Genomic DNA, 17,209 nt, shown 5'->3' on the forward strand with positions numbered 1-17,209 from the left:
AATTGGTTCCTAAATGAAAAATTTAATTAAAAGGACCAATATAACCACAAAATATATTCTTTCAATACTAAGAAAAAAAAAAAAAAGTGTCTAAGACTATTGAAATTCTCTTCATTTCATAGTTAATTGGTCCCTAAATGACAAATGAAAAATTTAATTAAAAGGGACCAACTATCGATATCGATTTATACATATCCATTAGAATTATCAAAAATTGGATGGATTTTCAAAAGAAATTGGATGTGGCACTCTATAAAAAAAGTTTTGATCTCTATTAAAACCTTTTCATATTTCATATAATAGAGTTACTCTAATAATAAATAATAAGCAATAATAATATATTAAAAAAAAACTAACACAATTTATTGTTGTTTAATTGAGACAAAAATGAATTGCAAGCAATGAAAGGTGGAACGATGCATCATGTTATTGTTTTATTAATTGCATTGCAATATATTATTAAAATATATATTGTATGTTACAATTCCCTATTAATGCAATTGAAAACAAAGAATTCTTGGAGACACTAATATTGAATATGTAAATTTAGCTAATTATCAAACACAAGCTCTATATAAAGTTAACCCAAAAGCTAATTATCACCACCATATTGAATATGTAAATTTACATTGAAGACTAGCTTCTATGTTTTAACAAAATTTTAATTTATCTATCTCATGGCAAAAACTCTATGGTTTCTTTGTCTAACATCTCCATGAGAAAAAGTTATGCATCTTCACCTTCCATATGTTAAAGTTACACATTATAGTGTCTTGAATTGATTTAAAAGCTATCGTGTGCATATATATAGTTACATCATAAGTATATTGGTTTTTGTCCTTGGTAGGTGATAGTGTCTAACCTCTTAGAATATCAGGTATGTCTACATGTGATTGATTAAGAAATTGATATACATATATGTGATAGTTGCCTATTAATATGTTTGTAAATTGAAATTTTTCTACTACTCTGAGTTTAGAACATCTCTAATCATTTTTTATATTTCTTTTTTAGGTTGGATATTTTTTTAAATATCAACCGGTGTTTTGTTCGATGATTAATTAAACTTTGAGTTGAATCGATTAATATGAATATGACTATTTTCTCATGTGAAGGAGGAGAACAGGATAAAACATACTTCTATTTTTGCTTACGTTGCATCCTTGCTCCTTATAAAGCCTATGAAATGACACATCATGTAAGGATGTGTATTTAACTCTAATGGGAGTTTGTAAACCATCATTTTTTTTAATTGATATAATGTTTGTAATTAGACAACTTTTCTTTTTCATTTATTATTTTATATTAGTCTAATGTTTTAGCTTATTTGTTTCTTATTTTCTTTTTCATTTATTATTTTATATAAGGTAGAAGATTTGTATAAAAAACTGTTGATTAATAGGAATATAATTAATTTTTTTCATGTGAATAAGTTGAAGAGGATAAAAGAGACTTCTATTTATTGATTTTGAAGTGCCTTAAAATTTATATAGATCGAGGGTATATTGATGTTGGAGGCATTCTATTAAAAGAGGACAATCCAAATAATTTAGAAATATAAATATGTGTCTCATTTTTAAATATTATATTGTCTACAATGTGTAGATGATCTACTTGATCTCGATCAAGAGAAATATAGAAACAAAAACAAAGTAGAAATTAAAATAAGTTTTTTTTTTTGTAGTTGACACTCAAGTCATGCGGTTCTTATAATTGTAATAAATGCAAGAAGTATATTGATTCAACTTGACTTAGAGGTTGTCCAAATATATAATCTTCATGCATTTATCGTATAACATTTGCCTAATTCTGGATGGTTCAATATGAATATATATGAATTTTAATAGACGGTCCTATTTTAATCTACGCATGTCATCTTATTCTTACAACCATAAAATGAATCGATGAAAAGAATTGTGCTAAATACTTTTTCCTCCCACTTAGAATTGTACTAAAAACTTTCTAAATTAAATTAAAAAAAGACAAAAATTATTAAATAAAAATTGTTGATGCTCATTTGTCAAAATAAATTTTAGAAATTATTAAAACCGTAGATGTTAAAATATATTTACATATATTTAGAAAATATAATCACACATATATTTAAACATATTTACACACAACTAAAATTCATCAATAATTCAAAAATTATTAATTTAATTTACATAATAATATAATTTTTTGGATAAATTAAGTACATATTCTAAAATATTATTTACGTTACGGCTGAAAATAAAATAGTGGAATATTTATAAGAATAAGATGACATTTCTTTAAGCAATTAAGAAGATGACACATGTTAAATCTTAAATTCATCTATAAGACTTTCTTTATCTTAACCAAATAACTAAACCTAAATTCAAATATATAAAATCTTCGTCCAAACTTATATATTAACAACAACAAATATTCGAGTTTATATAATATAATAAGAAAAAATAAAATAAATGTTCAAGAAAATATTAAATAAGAGGGACAAAAACTAACAATAATTTTGAAGAGACACAAACCTCGCCAAGTAAAAGAAAAACAAACTAAAAACAAAAGGACCAAGCAAAAATAAATGTGAACCAAACAATAGACTAAAAAATTGGGACTAATAAAGTTGGAATAAAATTTCACCAAGTGAATAAGTGAGAATAAACTCCAAGAGAACGAGAGATGAGTAAGTAGATAAGCTATTTGGAACCTTAAATTGCATAGAACGTAGTAAGCAAATACACTATTTGATACATAATTTTCAAAAAATGAGATCACGTGGAACAAATAGGCAAAGCCACCATATATGAATCATATTCTATAATCAAAACTTATTTTAACATTTTTCATGAGCAATATTGTCTACAAGTATAATTAGGTATGCCTCCAACTCTTATTGAAAATAATAAAATAAGGAATACATCAAAAATAAAAAACAAAGTGACATTTGACTATAAAATTGCAACTGATATAAAGAAAACTAAAATCTTATATGATTACACTAATAAAATAAAAAATGATACATCCTTTCAAACTTATGAAATATTATAAGAGATCTATTAGATTAAAATATAAACAAACTACGATATAAATTAATAAAAAATCTAATATTTCTAAACAACTTTTTTTTTACTCATATACTAATATTAAACATAATCATATTTTAAAATAATATATATTAATTAACTATATGTGATTATAGTTATCACAATGATTATTTTTTTATTTATAAAAATATTTTAATTATATATTTTAATCGAACCCGTGCAACGCACGGGTTTATTCCTAGTATTTTGTAACGGCGGGAGTATAAATATTAAATATAGATATAGAGTGAAAGTATAATAAATAGAGGAAGCCCAAAAGTATACCGTTGATATTCTAGCTTTCAAACGCATTTTATTGAGATGAAATTTTAATGTGAATCTCAGTCATTTATATCTTTTTAATTTGATGTTAATTGTAAGTGATAATCAAGATGAATGACTGAGATTTCACGATAAAACAAAATGTTAAGGAGAGGATTTCAATCTCATTTCACATATCATATGAGTATTTTATGTATAAACTAAGGTTGATCGTAGTTTTGATCCCCTATTTTCACTATTTTGTAAAATTGGTTCCTCTATTTTAAAATCTAACAGTTTTGATGCCTCCATCAAATATGTTGTCTAAAATATGGTGATACAACATATTTTAAATTAAGTTTATAAAAAAAATTTCTTAGAATTTGATCGATATTGATATTTTTCTCATCATCAAATCATATAATACAATGTTTAAAACATATTATATCGCCAATTTATAGTTTAAAAATATGATGGAGTGACAAAAACAGTCAAATTTTAAAATAGGATGATTAATTCTGCAAAATAATGAAAGTACGAGGACTAAAACAACAATTAAACCTATAAACCATGTATATTAATATAATTCTATAGAGGTGACACTGAATTCTTTCCTTCTCCTCTCGGCCGCCACCCACACCTTCATATTTCTTCTTGTTCGTTTTGGTTGATCAGTTAGAGGGGGTGATTTAGGATCAATTTTGATCCAAAATCACCCTTTTTGATCGTTTTTTAATTTCTTTTTATTTAAATAAAGTGATAAATTCACATATTTTTAGGTTTCATTCGAGTTTCTTCGAGATTTTTTCATCTGGTATTGTTTTAATCCATCTTTGTGCAGTGTTTTGTTTTATCCCGTCTTAGTACGGTGTTTTGTTTATCCCGTCTTAGTACGGCGTTTGTTTTTGTTCAGATTTGCCGGTTTGATTCGATCCAAATTTAGTGTAGATTCAATGACTTTAGCGTCGTCAACGTTGCAGATCCGGATGCATGACTATTCCGGACATTTGAATTTTGTCATATCAACTGTAGGCTTTGTCATAGACATTAGGTCGTTTTATGCTATTAACTCGGATGCTGTCAGTGTAACGACCCAATTTTCAAATTATTAATTTTAATGTGTTAAAATATTTTATTTAACGTGGCATTTTAATTAAGTTAATAACTAGAGTTATTTATCGAGTACTTTAGTTATTAAGCGAATAGTGAGAGTTATCGTGTTATTGGGCCAAGCCAATTGGGCTTGAGGCCCAATGGGCCTTGTGTGTGTGTGTGCTAGTGCAAGGGGAGGAGAGAAATTCATTTTTCTCATGTTCTTATGTTCTTGAGAGAAGAGAAGAGAGAGCTTGAAGAGCTAGGGCAAGGGGAGAGCTAAGGATTCGAGAGCTTCGTCGTGTTTTCTTCGAATCCAGGTAAGAGAGTAGATTTCATATTCGTGGGTGACTCGAGGAAGGGGAGAATGTCGATTTCTCCTCACCCGAACTTCCTCCACCCCATTTTCGTTTTAGTGTGAATGGATTTTCTTAATGGAAATCGATTCTAAGGTTCATAACATGCTTAATATGCTTTTATCATGATGTATGAACGAATTTATTGGATAAAAATGAGAATTTGTTGATGTTTGAGCAAGAACATTGGTATTTATGAGTTTTTGAGTAAAAGTGTAGAATCACTACTTTTTGATGTGTTTTGTTGTAGATCGGTGAAATGAACTGACCTTTTATGTTTATATACATGTTATATGCTTGAAAACAAACTTATTTGGGTTTTGGAACATCAAAAATGGGATTTTTGGGTGGATTTATGCTCAAACCCGAAAACAGAGCTCCTGTGGCTGGCATGCTGGCTGGGCCAGCCTTGCAGCGAGGCCTGGCTTTCTCTGGCTGAAGCCAGTAAGCCTCTGGTTCCTGCTAGCTTTTTCTGGCTTTCTCTGGCTGAAGCCAGTAAGCCTCTAGTTCCTGCTAGTTTCTCTGGCTTTCTCTGGCTGAAGCCACCATGACAGACTAGAACTTGTTGATGTTTCTAAGTGCAATTAAAGGTTTGTAACATGTGATTAGAGTATTCTAACATGCAATTAGGTGTTTATAACCATGATTAATTGTATTGTGATGATAGTTGTTGATTATATTTGTGGAATATGATTGTGTTGATGATGTTTGTTTAAATGTCAAAAGAAGTATATTAAGGTGTTAATCAACTTAATAAAGAAGGATATTAGAATTATGTTATTCTAATAAAGACGGATATTAAGGTATTGATTATCTTAATAAAGACGGACGTTGGATAGTGTTCCACGTTATTGTTGACGGGCTATATGCCAAAATTGTTGATGAATATATATTCATGAGTTTGAGTGCATGCATCATGAATATTTAGGGATATTGGCTTGTCCAATAAAGAAGGATATCGAACTATAGTTGTTTGATAAAGACGGATATCGGAGGTGAAATACTCTGATAAAGACGATGGTACCACATGCATTAGAGGTGTCTAGAGGACATAACATGAATGTGAAGCATTAGATTGCATTAGGGATTATGTGTGCATTTTATAATAAATGATGTTTGACACATACTTGGTAAATGTTGATTGTTAATCCGTAAGTGAGGAGCAGAGTCCGTCATGACTATAAAATGAACAACGCAGGGTCCTTCATGACCATAATCTGAACAATGTATTTGTTGATGTTTTGGTATTGTCCGAGACGACGTGAAACTATATGTTTGGTGTATTTTGTGGATGTTTGATTAGGTGATAAATGAAGTATATGCTTGATATATGAATATGCATGTTTTTATGAAGAAGTGTTTAAGTACCATTTACTTACACTTGTATAATTTGAGTATGTTATCTAACTCTCTTTTATGTGTTATGTGCTGGACCGTTGGGGGTCCAGATTTACAGGTTTTGTGGTATTCGATGTCGAGTCGTCGGTGAAGCTCTGCTCTGATTGTGACACGGGAAAAGGGGTTTTATATGTATGTAGAATCTCCTTATCTAGGTTGTTTTGTATAGCTAATAAATACATTAGTTGATTTAACATTTGTATAAACAAGTATTTTTACTAATTAACAACATTAGTATTATTTTGGTAGAGGAGTGTAATACTCGAACCGACATTCAATAAATTAAATGTGATTTTCCGTTGCGTATTTTGAAAAAGATTTTACTAAAGGTAGAAATATATAAATAATGGGTTTGGGTGTTACAGTCAGCCTGTTCGCAGATTCATCCTTATTAGTTTTTAGTGAAATTGAATATGTAATGATTAGGCATGGCAATGGGACGGGGCGGAGACTGGTTTTGTCCTCCCCAAACCCAAATCCATAAAGTTCGGGTTTCCCCAAACCCATTCCAAATTCTAGCGGAGATAAAAATGATAACCTCAAACCCATACCCAACGGGGATCGGGTATCCCCATCGGGTTTCGGGCATCCCCATTACGCCTCTTTCCACATGAATTTAGATTTTATTTTAGTATTTTTTTATTAAAAAAAAAAGTTAAATGTCCAAAATTATTTCCTCTCAACAATATTTTTTTAAATAAAGAAAAAAATAGAGAAAATGGTTTGTTTAATACTCAAATTAAAAAAAAAAAATATATATATATATAAGAGATTGTTTAAACGTTTCTAATTTAAAAGAGATGAAATCTAATTTTTAGTATAAGCGGGACGGGTTCGGGGACGGATTCGGGGTGGGTATCAATGTACCCATTACCCGCCTCAAACCCATCTTTTGAAATCGGGGAAAACCCAAACCCGAACCCAAACTCAGTCAACTCGGGTTTTCCAAGTCAAAGCAGGTATGGTTTGGGCGGGTACCCACGGGTATGGATTTTATTGCCATGCCTAGTAATGATTGTGATTGATGTATTTTCTATGAATTTGAATGAATGAACATTGTTGTTTTTGAGTAAAAAAACATTCATTTTAGGTAAAAAAATATAAAATTCTATAGAAATAATACTATAATTTAAAAAATAAATATTACACACATATTATGTTGGTTCAAGTAGCATTAAACTCGAATCATTTGAGCATAATATTTAATTGAACTTTGTAAATGAATAATATGGTTTAAAAATGACACTCTGGTTAAAAGTGATAAATTAATTTTTTCAACAGATTTTATTATTGGCAAAATTGATAAATAGTTTGCATCTATATACGACATATTTTCTTATAACATACTACCTATATGATTTTTTTTTTACGGTAAATACTATATGATTATGATTAAAATTTAGATGAATTATTTTTTTGGACTCAATTTTAGAAAAATTATTAGGAACAAGAGAATTATTGATATCATGTTTCATAAATGGCTTTTCTGGTCTTGTGGGGTCATAGCCTCACCGGAGAATCCCCAAAACAGGGCAATACATTATTAAAAAATCTCCATAAAGTTAACAAATGCTAATAAAATAAAATTGCATGACCCAAGTAATAATCTCCACATTCATGATTCATTTCAAAGTTCAAACATAGTGTGAATGGTCACGCCACTAAAATAAAGAATAGGATAAATAAATAAATAAACTTTACCAAAACTAGCCTATCAATTTATGTAGCGAATCTATGAACATTTTTACCAAAAAAGGTTAATCCATTTATTCAGCCCAACGACTTTTGTCAACAAATTAAGTAAGAACATCGTATTAGCAAGCACACAAATACACAACACATGAAATTTTCATTTCTATATTTCACTTCCTCACCCCACATTAGGATAGGAATAAAAGCAATCCTAGTACATGGTATGTTATTCCCATTCCTTTTGAGTCATAATATATAAAGAATTCAAAGTTTTTTTAAATTTTGTGTTTGCATATATTAAGTCCTTTAAATATTTCATAACTTATTGCACCGTTATTCTTTCGGTTATCCGACATTCATAAACACAGTGACGTGACAACTAAAGCAATCCTAGTACATACAAAGTATATGTTATTCCCATTTCTTTTGAGTCATAATATATAAAGAAGGTGAAATACATTTAGAAAATTTTAAGTTTTGCGTTTTTAATGATTAAGTTCTTTAATTTTTTTTATAATTTATTGTACTATTACTCTTTCAGTTATCCAAAGTTCATAAACACATTGATGTGACTATTAACAGGGCCGAACCAAGGGTAAGACTACTAAAGTTCTCACTTAATTTTGAAGATTATTAGGTCGACCCTGATTGTTAATTTTGATGCATGTTAACCATGATGGATTTGAAGTTCAATCTGATGTGAACCATGCATGAGGTCGAGATAATTGAAGCTCAATTGGAAGGAAGGACAACTCGAAGAAGGATAATAATCAACAAGTTAGAAAGTTAAAAGACCGATTTGTTAGCTAAATAACTTAAATGACTTATTTGTTAACTAAAACACATAAATGTCCTAAATATTATAAACGAGAAATTTTAAACAACCACGGATGCATTTGGCCGAAATATAAATGTTTTAGTGTATATCTATGTTATGGCTCAACTAGTGAATAAAAGTAATAAATGAAAATAACTACGTACAATGTGTTTTCTTGGATTGTGTGATTTTTTCAAAGTGTTCCTTATGAAAAGGACCAGAGGGAGTATTGAAATAGTTAGGTCGAATATTTTGTGATTTTTAGAATTAAATTTGAGATCTGGATGTGTGAGTTTCAAGTGATATTTATTATTTTGTATATTAATTAAACAAGTTAATAAAATATTTATAAAATAAATATGTACTTTTTAATGAAAAAGAGAATACAGTAATACCACTTTTGATCTAAAAAAAAACTTTATATACTCCTTTAATTAATTTAGCAAAAAAACTTTATACTCCTTTAAATAAGTTGCAAGGTTACTTTTGCAATGGAAAACTTAGTTGCAAGGTTACTTTTCCTCATATTAATAAGACCATATTTTTTAATATAAATAATTGATAGTTTAATTAATTATTAAAAGTTTAGTAAAAAAAATTAATTATTATAATTCCGATCGATTACATCTTCGGTTTGTTTGGGTGTTGGACCGTACGGATGGCGGGTAGAACGAGTCGGTTATTTTGGGTTAGATTGAAAGTTTGTTTACGTCTAAAATTTCATTATCCAAGAATTTCTAATTTTCAAATAGTCAAATACCTCGTACACAATGCAACAAATAATAGAAGAACTAAATGCAAAAATAAAGAGGGTCGTTGCAGTTACTTTGTTTGAAACATGTTAATTAAAGGACCGGTTGTGGTCGTCTGAGAGCTTCGAGAATGTTTTATGGTGCCATGGGGTTTTTGTTAGGTCTGGTGAGGAATTTTATGTAGCTAATGTTTATGCGCCTTGTGATTCATGGGCTAAACAGGTTTTGTGGGACTCTTTGTCTGTTAAAATACAAGCGTTGGGGAGGTCTAGGGTGTGTGTCTGTGGAGATTTTAATGCTGTCAGAAGTGTGGATGAACGTCGTTCAGCCAACGACGGGTACCGCCCCTTAGACTATATCCCTTTTAATCGTTTTATTGATGACAATACCTTGATTGACTTACCGTTGTGTGGCCGGAAGTACACCTGGTTTAAAGGAGACGGGCGTTCCATGAGTCGTTTGGACAGATTTCTGTTGTCTGGGGAGTGGTGCTTGACTTGGCCTAACTGTACTCAGGCAGCCAGGATGAGAGGGCTCTCTGATCATTGCCCCTTGGTTCTGGCAGCAGATGAGGAGGACTGGGGACCCCGTCCTTTGAGGATGTTGAAATGTTGGAAAGATGTCCCTGGGTATCAACTGTTTGTCCGAGAAAAGTGGAATTCCTTTCAGATTGACGGTTGGGGGGGCTTTGTGCTTAAAGAGAAGCTTAAATGGATAAAGACGGCCTTGAAAGATTGGCATTCATCTCATACTCAGAATCTGCCGAGTCGGATTGAGTCTCTAAAGGACCGGTTGGCAATGCTCGATGAAAAGGGGGGCGAGGAGGATCTTTCTGAGTCTGAGTTAGCGGAGCTACATGGGATCTCGTTGGATATTCATTCTCTTTCGCGGTTGAATACTAGTATTTGTTGGCAGCAGTCTCGGTCGCGGTGGCTCAAAGAAGGGGATGCTAATACCAAGTACTTTCATTCTGTCCTTGCGAGTAGGCGGAGGGGTAATGCTATCTCGTCGCTGCAGGTGGACGGTACTATTGTGGAGGGTGTGTCACCTATTTGGCAAGCGGTTTTTTCTCACTTTGCGTCTCACTTCAAGGCCATTAATGTGGACAGGCCTCGGGTAGATAATCTCACTTTTAAACGGCTGCAGGTGTCGGAGGTGATTGGGTTGATCAAGCCTTTTTCAATCGATGAGGTAAAGGCAGCTGTTTGGGACTGTGATAGTTACAAAAGCCCGGGTCCTGACGGGATCAATTTTGGTTTTATTAAGGATTTTTGGGCTGAGATGCAAGGTGATATTATGCGTTTTATTTCGGAGTTTCATCGGAACGGCAGATTGACGAAGGGTTTAAATGCCACTTTCATAGCTTTAATACCCAAGGTTGACAGCCCCCAAAGGTTGAATGACTTCCGGCCTATTTCGCTTGTGGGTAGCCTTTACAAAATTTTGGCTAAGGTGTTAGCGAACCGCCTGCGTGTGGTGATGGGCAGTGTGATATCTGAATCACAGACGGCTTTCGTTAAGGGGCGACAGATTCTCGATGGCATCCTTGTTGCAAACGAGGTGGTGGATGAAGCCCGTAAGTCGAAGAAGGAGCTGCTTCTCTTTAAAGTCGATTTTGAGAAGGCTTATGATTCGGTTGAGTGGGGTTATTTGGAGGATGTTATGGGGAGAATGGGTTTTCCAACCCTTTGGAGGAAGTGGATTAAAGAATGTGTGTGTACGGCAACTGCTTCGGTTTTGGTTAACGGTAGTCCGACTGATGAGTTCCCTCTTGAGAGGGGCTTAAGGCAGGGTGATCCGTTATCTCCTTTCTTTTTTCTACTGGCTGCAGAGGGCTTAAATGTTTTGATGGAAGCCATGGTGGAACGCAATATGTTTACGGGGTACAGTGTGGGTAACCTTGCTCAAGTGTCGGTGTCGCATCTTCAGTTTGCTGATGATACGCTGTTGATGGGGACTAAGAGTTGGGCGAACGTACGGGCTTTGCGGGCTGTCCTTGTGTTGTTCGAGTCTATGTCTGGTTTGCGAGTGAATTTTCATAAAAGCATGCTGGTTGGGGTTAACATCCCTGATTCTTGGTTAGGTGAAGCGGCGTCAGCTCTGTGCTGTAGAGTAGGGAAGATCCCTTTCCTTTATTTGGGCCTTCCTATTGGGGGTGATCCGAGGCGTTTATGTTTTTGGGAACCGGTTCTGGATCGTCTAAAGAATCGATTATCAGGTTGGAGAAGTCGATTCCTCTCTATTGGTGGTCGTTTAGTTTTGCTTAAATCTGTGTTGACCTCTTTGCCTGTTTACGCTCTTTCTTTCTTTAAAGCTCCCTCAGGTATTATCTCTTCTATTGAATCTATTTTGATTAAATTTTTTTGGGGGGGAAGTGAGGATATTAGGAAAGTGTCTTGGATTAATTAGAATACTATTTGTTTGCGTAAGGAGTATGGGGGTTTGGGGGTTAGGCAGTTGAGGGAGTTTAACTTGGCCTTGTTGGGCAAGTGGTGTTGGAGGATGCTAGTGGATAGAGAGGGTTTGTGGTTCCGAGTGTTGGCAGGACGATATGGGGTTGAGAGAGGTAGGTTGTGTGAGGGTGGAGCGCGTGGGTCGACTTGGTGGAGGGAGTTGGCGCGCATTCGGGATGGTGGAGGTGAGGCGGGGAGAGGGTGGTTTAGAGAGGGTGTTTCGAGACAGGTGGGAGATGGGTCAGACACCTTTTTCTGGACTGATCCCTGGGTGGATGGTACTTCGTTGCGGGAGCGGTATGGGCGGCTGTTTGATCTGGCAGAAAACAAATCGGCTTCAGTGGCTGAGATGTTTATGCGTGGGTGGGAGGTTGGAGGGGAGGCGTGGGAGTGGCGGCGTCGTTTGTGGGCGTGGGAGGAGGAGTTGTTGGGGGAGTGTCAGGCTTATCTACTCACCATCTCTTTGCAGGATCATGTTTCAGATAGGTGGCAGTGGCGGGTTGACTTGGATGACGGTTACACGGTTCGTGGTGCTTATCAGCTTTTGACGACTCAGGATACAGTTACTTTGGATGTTGCGTCAGGACTTATCTGGCACCGCCAGGTTCCTTTGAAGGTTTTGTTGGAGTAAGCCCTAAAAGCCAATCTGTTTTGATAGAATCTTCTTTTGTATCATGACTTTGATTTATATATTTAATATATATAAAAGGCATTTCTTTATTATGTTTGTTTCAAACTAATAAAGTCCCTAGAATAGCTAGTCTAATTAATGGAACATTAAGTGTGACTTAATAGTGAGACTCCATTAAACATAAGGACACTATTCTTAAAGTATCCGTAGTCAAGTTTTACTGTGATGTGGGATAACAGTAAAACATAGAGACTATTATGTGAGTAAACTGATGACCTCATCTCACGTGTCATGGATATGAGATATCAAGTCTTCACATAGATATAAATATTAGGAGTAATATTTATATTGGATTGACCCACCATGAGAATACTACATAGCGTGTTATGAAAAGTGTCATAAGTTATTCTCATAGTGATAATGGTGTATGCCACCCTTCGACCTGAAACCACTATGGACCCTAGATGTGGAGTAGAGTACTTAGTTGCCGTTCAAACATTGTCCGTAACAGGATGACTATAAAGTCGGTTGATGGGTACTCCACAAATCATGCTGAGGGACATGAGTGACCTAGATGGAATTTGCCCCTCATGCATAACAGGAGTAATATCTACGGGCCTCTTGATGGAATATGACTGATAAAATGCGTGGCCACGCCGAACTAAGTCAATATGAGATATTGAGCTTATTCGTTACTCAGTATATTCTGGGATCAAGAAATAAGATATTGAACCATACAAGGATGACACGATCTATGCCTTGTGTTCAATATAGATATAAGGGCAAAGGGGTAATTATACACACGATCGTTATCATGGAAAGGTTTCGTCAGATCACATGACATTCTCGTCACTTGGGTAGCAGTGATGTGTTGCTAGATACCGCTCACTGTTTATAATATTAAATATGTGATTTAATATTATTGCCAACGTTACGAGAACCTATAGGGTCACACACAAAGGACAGATAGATGAGAGAAATAAATAAGTAAGACTTATTTATAAAATAATAAGTAGGACTTATTAGTAATTAAATAATTAAGTATGACTTATTATTTAATTAGAGAAGCGCGGCACACCGTAAAGTATGGTGCACTTAAGTAAAATACAGCACACCGTAAGGTACGGTGGATACTCAAATAAGTCTATAAAAAGAATACACTTATGTGCTGAATTTTAACCTAAGAGTTAGTCCTAAAATTAAGAAACCTAGCCGCCGCTCTCTAAACCCAGTTCTCTCTGAATCTCTGGTGGAATTGGCTAGCACCGGTCATCGGAGAAGTTCTGTTCGTGTGGACTGAGTAGATGCATCGCTACTTTGCTTTGCTCGTGATCAGAAATAGTTTCTACTTCAAAGGTTCTGCACTTCAAGAGGTAAACACATAAACTTGTGGTTTTGTGTTCGTTGATTTGTGATTAATGGTTTAATCAAGATCCGTTCATCGGGATTGTTCCGCTAAGAGGATTAATTTTTGAAAAACCCCTCTTAAATCCCTTCAGTGGTATCAGAGCATCGGTTTCGATTAAATCATTACATTCAAATCGGATTAATATATAATGATGATTATATGGTGATATATTCATGTTTATATGCGTCTGCGTGATCACTGATCAAGAACGAGTTTATTTGATGATGTTTTATTTTGATAACATGATGTCACGAATATGATTCGTAATTAAAAGAGTATATCATCGTTTTGAATTATAGTAATTCTGAAAGTTTGTTTTTCAAAAGAGATTTATTCTCCTTTCAAAATCATGTGAGATTTATTCTTCTTATAGTAACAAGTGTTGTTCTTATAAGGATATACTCTGTATCATGATGCGTGACTTTGCCAATTCATGGTCACATATTCTTTTAAACTATATATTGGTTTTGAATTAGTGAATTTGAAATCAATTTTTATACCTGATTCTACATATGAATTTTAAAATTGTTTCAAAAGGACATATGAATCAATTTGCGGTTCTTTAATTTGTTTGTTATAAAAGATAATACTGTTTTGGCAAATATCTTATTCAAAATAGTTTTGAATAAATAAATTACCATATTTGATGATTGGAGAATTGTCAAAGATTTGATTCAAAAGAATTTGATTGTGAATTAAGAGATTTGAATCAAATAAAATTGGTTTGATAATTTTAAAAGTGATTCATCTGAATCAATAATCTGATTTTGTTTTAAAATTAATTATTTGAATTAATTTTATGTATTCAAGTTTTGAGATTAATAATAATAGTGTAACACTATAATTGATTATTTTATTTTATTTTAATTGATTAAATTTTAATCAATTAATTCTTAGAGGTATATAGTTATGGCCTTAGCGTGTTTGGAGTTTATTTTATTTGGTTTAAATACGACCTGCGTGTCGTGGTTTATTATTTTATAAATACGGCCTGCGTGTCGTGACAATTTATTTACTTTATTTATTTTAAATAATTGTAATTGCTCGTGATGACGGGAGACAAAGCCAAACGAAGGATGTCGACGGAGTAACTTGAGAAGTTTGCTCGAGGGTCAAAGAATTGTAATAAATTAGTTTATTTAATTCTTTCGTTTTAGGAGGCCATAACTATACTACCTTAGTTTATGTTATGTATGTGATGCATGAGATGAGTGTTTTAATTATATTTGCCATGTATGTTTTATATAATTATTAAACGCATATTTACATGAATGTCATGTAAAGTGAAACGCGTGTATAAGATACACATGTCGGTGAGATCAAATTTAATTAAAAATCCTTCAAGTACTCATAAAGACTAATATTGAAGATGTAGGTTTTGCCAACGCAAGGTGCATTTTCTATACTAGTAAGATGTGTCTATATTAAGTTTTATGCTTTCCAAAGAATAGCACCCTTCAAGATCAATATCGATTAATGTAGGTTTTGCCAACGTAAAGTGCATTGCCAATATTGATAAGTTGCGGTGAGATAACCAGTTTATCCGATTGCTATTTATTGGGTTTAACTTAACTAAAGAAAAATATAATATGATTATATGACTTTAGAAGCAAATGTTGGGTTATTCCATATGATGGATTAAAATAAGTGTTATTCACCCAACGAAAATGATATGAGAGTTGTATGAGATACAATTGGAAACAGTTTCCTACCTAAATAACTACGTTTTGTGTAATCAGCCCAACGCTGACTTAAAACAAAGTGAAATATGGATCTCATTCCCACTAGAAAATTTTTAACGGGATTTTCCGAATCAAATGTCGAGGGTCATTTGTTTTGAGTAAAATAGTGGGAGCATATTTAATTAAAGACCTAGTTAAATATGTTTTAATCATGATACAAATATTCTTATCTTCATAATTAGATATATTTGGCATATAGTTTATATTTCACTAAAGGTCCTTATGAAGGACATAAGGTTCGGAAAAGAGTTTCTGAATTGGTACATATATTGAGAATTGTTCTCAAATACGAGAAAAACTACTAATAGTTTTGAAAGAGTCAAAATGGAAGAAAGAAGTAAGACTTCTTCATACATCTTGTTATAGAAAGTTAAATTATTTACTTTTACATCTAAGGTATATGATACTAGATGCAAATTTCATATTTGTTGGAATATGAAATTGTTTTAAAGAAGTAAAAATTTTGAGTATAGATAAAGTCAACTTACGTTTAGAATGAAATAGTTTCATTGATCGTAGAAGTTGAGTTTGACATGGAACCAAATAATTGTTATTATGTTTCATTTAATAATAGAAATATTGGACCTAAACCTTGTATTGACAAGAAAAAGGACTGCTTGTTTGAATAATAGACAAGTGTTGTTTCATTATCCAAATAATGTTTTCTATTCTATTGTTCTAATTGAGTAATGGAATTGAGTTCCATCAACTTGATAATCTTATCTATAACAATGATGAATAAGGATCAAATAAGATTTGAACCTTGTAAATTAGTGGCAATTAATATTGTTTAGTACTAATAGGTGAGACACACATTTCCATACTCCATGGATAGGAATTTTTGGACTCATTTGATTTATATCATTTGAAGGATGTGAGTTCCACTTTTGAAAATAGTTCGGTATGTCAATTACCAACTAAGGCAAAGTGACATTTGATCTATTTGAAATATATACATATGAGATGTATATGAACCACTAAACTAATTATTTGCTAGATATAATTTTATTTCTTTTACTTCATTTACATTACTAATTAGCTTAGTAGATGTGAATATGTGTGGTTGACACAAACTATGATTCTTTGAATTTGTTCAAAGAATTTATGAATGAAGTAAATGAATAATTTTGAAAAGTATTAAGACCATAAGAACAAGTCGTAATGGTAAATACTTAGATAAGGAGTATAGTAACAACTATTTATATTACATCATGTTCGACATGATTACAAATAAGATAGTTCGTTTATATCTCCAGCGAGTCTTTCGAAAAATTATTTTAATTAGAGTTATTCTTTACCCACAAAAGTTCCAATAAAAGAAATCATAAAGAAACCATATTTGATATGGAGGTAAAAGTACCTAGTTTGACTTTATGGTAGTTTGGGATTGTACGGTTTATAAGATAAACATAATTCCAACTTGGATTAATGTGTATTTGTGGAGGGATCCTAAAGAAACTTAGAAATACTAATTCTACAACACTCTCTAGGACAAAAGTTGTTTTGTTACTAGAATTAAAATATTCCTTTAGAAGGAATGTG

The sequence above is a fragment of the Trifolium pratense genome, linkage group LG4, assembly GCF_020283565.1.
Source record: "Trifolium pratense cultivar HEN17-A07 linkage group LG4, ARS_RC_1.1, whole genome shotgun sequence".
Taxonomy (NCBI): domain Eukaryota; kingdom Viridiplantae; phylum Streptophyta; class Magnoliopsida; order Fabales; family Fabaceae; genus Trifolium; species Trifolium pratense.